Genomic DNA, 6,173 nt, shown 5'->3' with positions numbered 1-6,173 from the left:
TTACTTAACGGGACTTTAATCGTTTGCAGTGACACCGGAGTCCATCATAAATGGGATATGAGTTGGAAATTAAATTCTAGCGATATGGTGTGAAAATTCTGCATCATTAAAATTTTATAATATGTATGTTAGATGTGACATTTATATGTGGATTTTTTGGAGAAAAAAAGATGTGCTACAATCAAGATATGACCAATGCAAATATTTTATTTTTACCTTTACCCTCCTATATAATTCTTGCGATGTTTTAAATGGGTTGCATGTATGTATAGTCATGTCTATATGATCTGTATATCTCAAAATTTTCATTTTAGGTAAATTTGTATCGAACAATGTACTAAATATTGTATCCGCAAGCTAATGGTAGATGTGGCTATAAATACATATTTTTTGTAACATAATTCTTTTATTTGATTTTTTTAAAACACGTGCCGCACGTGCACCCAACTAGTCATCAATAAATGCATATGTATTGGAACTACAACAGTAAAATCTTTTACTAAACATTTGATTGGCTCTCTGCGCTTTTCTGTATATTTCTATCTTGATATTGGGCACTGCTTTACTAAAATGGATCGTAGTATAATAGTAGAAGATAAAGAAATACTTCCTCCTAGAAAAAAATTGAAAGAGAATCTTGCTATTTAGAAATATTAAATAAAATATGTTTACAAAATTTTTTGCACGAATGGGTTGTAATCACGAGATGAATCTAATGAGCCTAATTAATCCATAATTAGTGGATGGTTACCGTAGCATCACTGTTGCAAATTATGAATTAAGTGGGCTCATTTACGACTCATCTGTGTAAAAAGTTTTGTAAACATATTTTATTCAACACTTCTAAATAGTAAGATTCTCTTTGATGTGACGGGGTGTAAAATATTTGGGAAGGAACTGAGCTTATTTAGATGCACCCTGCAAAGTTTTTGAAAGGAAAATATTTGAATATTAAACATAGACTAATCATAAACTAATTACAGAACTCGTCTGTAAACTGCGAGATGAATTTATTAAGACTAATTAATCCGCCATTAGCACATGTTTGTTGTAGTAATTACTGTAGCAATTTAGCATCTAATCATGGCCTAATTAGGCTCATTAGATTCGTCTCGTAATTTACAAGCAAATAATGCATGTTTTTTATTTCATCTAGATTTAATATTTCATGCACACATTCGATGAGATAGTTTTGAAATTTTAAATTTTGCATCTAAACCTAGCCTAAACATCCTATAAGACTAGTTTTTTTGGATCGAGGGAATAACATTCAAATACATTAGAAGCATTGCACATATCCTACAGATTAAATGCATCATCATACACACGGATTGCTCCTCGAAGAGCAAACTACAAGTACATGCAGCAAGATAAGCAAGTAAACAGAAGGAATGAAATAAATGAGGCATTTATTTATTTTTCCTCCCTCATGCAGAGCAATTGGCCCTCTGGCCACGTCTAGACAAGTGTCTTGCACTGCGAGGTCATCGGGTCCCACAACGCCGGGAGCAGGTACTTCCTCCCGCCCAGCCCGACGGCGTTGTAGCTCGCGCCGGTGGCCGGGTCCGTGAGCAGCTTCCCGGGGTAGCCGGGGTAGGCCCCACTCCCGAAGATCCCGGCGCACGCCGTGGCGGCCTCCAGCCCGGCGCCGGCGTCGCCCTGGTAGTACCCGTCCCCGTAGGGGTTGGTGACCGTGCCGGCGAGGAGCGCGGCGAGGCTGATAACCGTGCCGTCGGCGCCGACGTCGCCGTTGGGCGGCACAAGCGGCGGGGCCTGGGGCCCGTGCAGCGGCTGGTGGAACGGCCACGCGCACTGGCCGGGGCACTGCCGCGCGGGGTTCCCCGCCCACAGGTACGTCTACCGCGCCATGCCGTGCGCGCCGCCGCGGCCGCGCCCGTGGACGCCGCACCGGGACACGCAGAAGGGCGCCACGGCGACGTCGGCGGCCGTGAGCACCGCCGTGATGGCGCCCCAGTGGTGCCCCGCGGCGCGCGCCAGCGTCTCCACGTCGCCCGGCGAGAGCGGGCCCCGGCCCAGCGACATGCGCTCGTCCAGGATCTGCCTGCCGAGCGCCACCCGCGCGCCGCCGCCGCGGTACAGCGAGGTGGTCCGCCACCACGACGCCACGGACGGCGGCGCCGCGGCCGCCGATAGGGACTGGACGAAGTCGGCCACTGTCGCGCGCTGCGCCGGGGTGAAGCGGCCGTAGAAGAGCAGGTTGACGGTGAGGCAGGGCCGGCTCTTGGGCCATGCGGCGGAGGCGACCGCCGGGGGCCAACGAAGGAGGGGGGCCCAACAACTAATATACAGTATCCTACTTGTACATGTCAGCATGCTAGGCAGTCGTCGTGCGACTGTGCGAGACGAGGGTCCTGCGCCAAGCTCCTACCCCTGATCGTCGTCACCCTGCTATGCCTGCAACCTGCAAGGTCCTGCGTCCCTGCCCGATCCTGTGCTCGCTTGCTCGTTGCTCCCGTCGCCACGTCGATGTTCCTTTCTTCGTGATTGTTGATTGGTAATTCCTATTAAATATGCTTTATCTAGTGTCTTAGATATTTAGTTCTTTCCAATTCCAGCCGAGGTAGCGAGTTAGTGACCATGACTTGCTTTCTAACTAGGTCTTAGATGTTTCCCAAGAAACAATTGTCACGTGCTCAGATATCTTGGACAACATTGATCTAGATACGATTCTTAATGATTTTGCATCAAGAAATGCACGAAGGTGCTTTTTTTGTGAAGGACTGAAATATTGTTGATGAAGTCACGGGGTTTAGCTATTATTTGAGGTAATCATACTTGTTTTATTTTCTACTCTTTTGGTTTGTATTATAGACATTGTTCTTCAAAAATTATATATAATATTAGTATTATTATCTATTTTATTATGTTAAAAAAATTATTTAATCTAAGGGGCCCTAAAGCGTGGCTCGCTCCGGGGCACTCAGAATCCTAGAGCCGGCCCTGCGGTGAGGTTCCCCGTGAGCAGCGCGCCGCCGTGGTCCCGCAGCACGACGACGACGACGGCGAGGACGAAGCGGGTCAGCAGCGGCGGAAGCGCCGGCTTCTTGCGCCCGCCGACCATGGTCTGCGTTGCGCGCGAGACGATCGAGATCAATGAGGCGCTGATCGAGCTATGAGGCCTGTCGAAGACGAAGCTGGTGTGCACGTTGGTGTGGTGGTGTGTGAGGAGTTTGGGAACTTGGGCTACCTCATGGAGTCGCGCGCGGGTTTATATATAGCGGGCAGGAGCGTGTGGCCGTAATGGCGACGACGTGATGGAGGTGTGCCGCTGCCGCCGGCCGGGCGCGCGCGTGTGGCCGCCGGCCGGCTCTTGGCCGCGCCGCGGAGTTAAGAGGCGCGTGACGCGCGCGTGCATCAGCTCCGCGGGTTTGGATTTCCAGGCGCCGTTCGTTCGCGGGTGCACGTATCGTGATTCGAAATTCGGGATGCCGGGACGAAGGCGAAGTCGTTGGCCTGGTGCCACTTGCGGAGTTGCGGTGGGACGGAACGTGGCCGCAACAATTTTCATGGCTGCAAGTTTGAATGCCGCGGGATTGTTGCGTTGTGTTGCGCATTTGTGCAATGGATTTGGAGGCTTATTCTGCCAGCGTTCAAATGGTTGACTGGTGTTTCCGGCCTGTGGTTTCTGTTGCCAGCAACTGGAGCTCCCGGTTTTGGCTTGTGTTTACGTGCTAGAAAGATATACAATTTATGTTGTGTGTGCTTAATTTATTCGATTTGAAATGTTGTATGCCTTCCTTTAAGATTTTAAAGGGTGAAGCTATTTTGGGTGATTGAAATCTTCTTTCAGGCTGTTCGGTTGGCTGGAGCCAGCCACCAACGCTGGCTGGAACAGGCCGCGACCCACGCGTGCACCAACCATCAACAGTTTCGGCATGTTGTTTCAGCCAACGCTAGCGGAGCCAGCCGAACAAGGCATTTTTTTTTGAAAACAGCAAATCGCCAGCTTTTATAGAAAGCGTATAGCGTTCGAACAACCATTCGGGTTGGGATTACCAACTTTCCAGCGAGGCACAAACGAAATAATGACCACATCTGGCCAGAAAGAAAAACAAGACGCAGCCTGTGGAAACTAAGGATCAACTACTAAGACGACACCCAGATGTCTTCACTCTGATTTGACGACGCATCGAACTTCTTCAGCCACTATGACAGTACCTTCCGGAGATCATCAACTTTCTCCTGCTCAGACCGATGAAGCAAGGTCTTCCATCCCTGAAGCACAAAGATAATTTTGTACATGATTTCCACTGGCCTCTTGGGAAAAATCTTCTGAATTCTTGATTTGTTTCTTGTTAGCCAAAGCACGCACACCAGGGAACATCGCCTATCACTGAATGCACAACGCCATTAAATCGATGTTTCTGTGCTAGAGGATGACTGAACCCTGTGAGCCCCCGCCTAAGCCCACCTCGTCGCTCAGCACTCCGCCGGCGGCGAGCCACAACCCTTCCGTCCTGACCACCCCACCCGCTGTTCAGGCAGTCGGCTCTACCTCGCTAGCCGGTTCTCCCAACCCTCATCGTGCCCCATCACTGGTGGAAGAAGCTCTATATCTAGATCTAGAGTACTGTTCAAGCCAGGAGGAAGACACTCCCCCATCTCACCGTGGCAAGGCTGCCGCGGCCAGGTTGGAGGGGGAGCTGGAAGCAACTCAGCAAGGTATTGATGCGGATCTACAGTGTGGAGGACATAGGATTCGGTCGGTTGTTGTCAGGCCGACAGCACATCGAGTCTCTTACAAGGATGCACTACTGCGTGGGAGAGCTTTTAATGCAGCCAACAATCAAAGAAGATCAATCCATTGGCGCCTCGAATGGCAGGAAGTTGGCAGCAGGAAGGTGAGAAGTAATGCTGGGTCTTCGGTCTGGTCTCGACTCAGTGTTGTCCAATGTAGCGTGTTCGAGAGGCTGGGGAAGAAGTTGCCCTCCATTTCTGACAGATTTGGCCCCCGTACTTCGGTCGGCGAGAGCTGGGTGGACATCTTGAAGGCCAAAGCTGCTGGAAGATGCTTCAATTGCTTCGCTCGTGACCACCACATTGCTCAGTGTGGCGACCCACCAAAGTGCATCCTCTGCTCGCGCTCCGGCCACAAGGCGCGTTACTGCCGGGCGCCAGCGAGCTCTGCTGCTGCTTGGCGGTGTGGGGCTGTTGATGGTGTGGTTGTGGAGCAGCGTTGTGCCTCTGTGCATGATCGGCTGGAGGGGATGCATCAGGATCGTCCACCGCATTCACCGCCGAGGGGCACTGGTGGGATCTCTGCAAGACAGTCCCAAGTTCCCCCGCTCAGCAAGTTTGATATCGACAACGCAAGAGGGGGTCAGCATGATCTCTGGGGAGGCAACCAGAGCCGCGGTGGCCAAGCACCATTTCATGGCGGCAAAAGACATGGTGTTGAAGAGGACTTTGTTGGGAAGGATGCGGTGCAACGCATATCTGAAGCTGAAATCTCTTCGCGCATTGATCCAATGGCTGATGAACTCAAGGCTGGGGAAGTCTACCATGTTGGGAAGCAAGTGATTCGGGCAGAACAAGAGGTGGTGTATCGAGTCTTGCCCACTGAGCAGGATTGGCAGCTTGCAGCTCTGTTGGTGAGGACTGAGGTTCAGAATGCTCAGGCCGCCTCTCTCAGTGCCGGGCTCCTAGGACAGGATCTGCTCCAACTTCATGCACTATGCCCAGTGGGGCAGTTGGCTGTTGAGCAGGAGGTCGAGAGGGATGCTTTGCAGGCTGCTCCAGTGGTGATGCACTCTGATTTGCAAGAAGATGGACAATTGGGCCTCATTCAGGTTGCTGAGCAGGATGCTTTGCATGTTGGTTCCGCCCCCGAAAAACTACAAAGCCACATTCAGACTAACCAGGAGGACAATGAGCTGGAGGTTGTGCACAAGGAGTTGGCATCTTTCACAAAGCAGCTTCATAAGTCCATCCTTACCTCACCAGCAATAGTAAAACCTGCAAGAAAACCAAAAGGAAAGGAAAATTTGGGGAGCAACACTAAGGATATGACAGATAGCAAGAGGCGGAGTGTGAGGCTGGCAAACAAACCAAAGAGCAACTTGACCATGGAAGAACAGGCCACTCAGCTTCTGATGAAAAAGAGTGGAACTCTTGAGGGCAGATTGCGATTGAGGGACAATTGACAAACTTGC

General features: G+C 50.5%; 1 pseudogene; it reads right to left on the bottom strand.

Moving 5' to 3' along the window:
* Positions 1–1,187: 1,187 nt before the first annotated feature.
* LOC120669141 lies at positions 1,188–3,082 on the bottom strand (annotated as a pseudogene).
* Positions 3,083–6,173: the final 3,091 nt, after the last annotated feature.

Source organism: Panicum virgatum, chromosome 4N (genome assembly GCF_016808335.1).
Source record: "Panicum virgatum strain AP13 chromosome 4N, P.virgatum_v5, whole genome shotgun sequence".
NCBI lineage: Eukaryota > Viridiplantae > Streptophyta > Magnoliopsida > Poales > Poaceae > Panicum > Panicum virgatum.
Note: the sequence above shows the minus strand (reverse complement) of the source record. Positions and strands in the feature narration are given on the sequence as shown.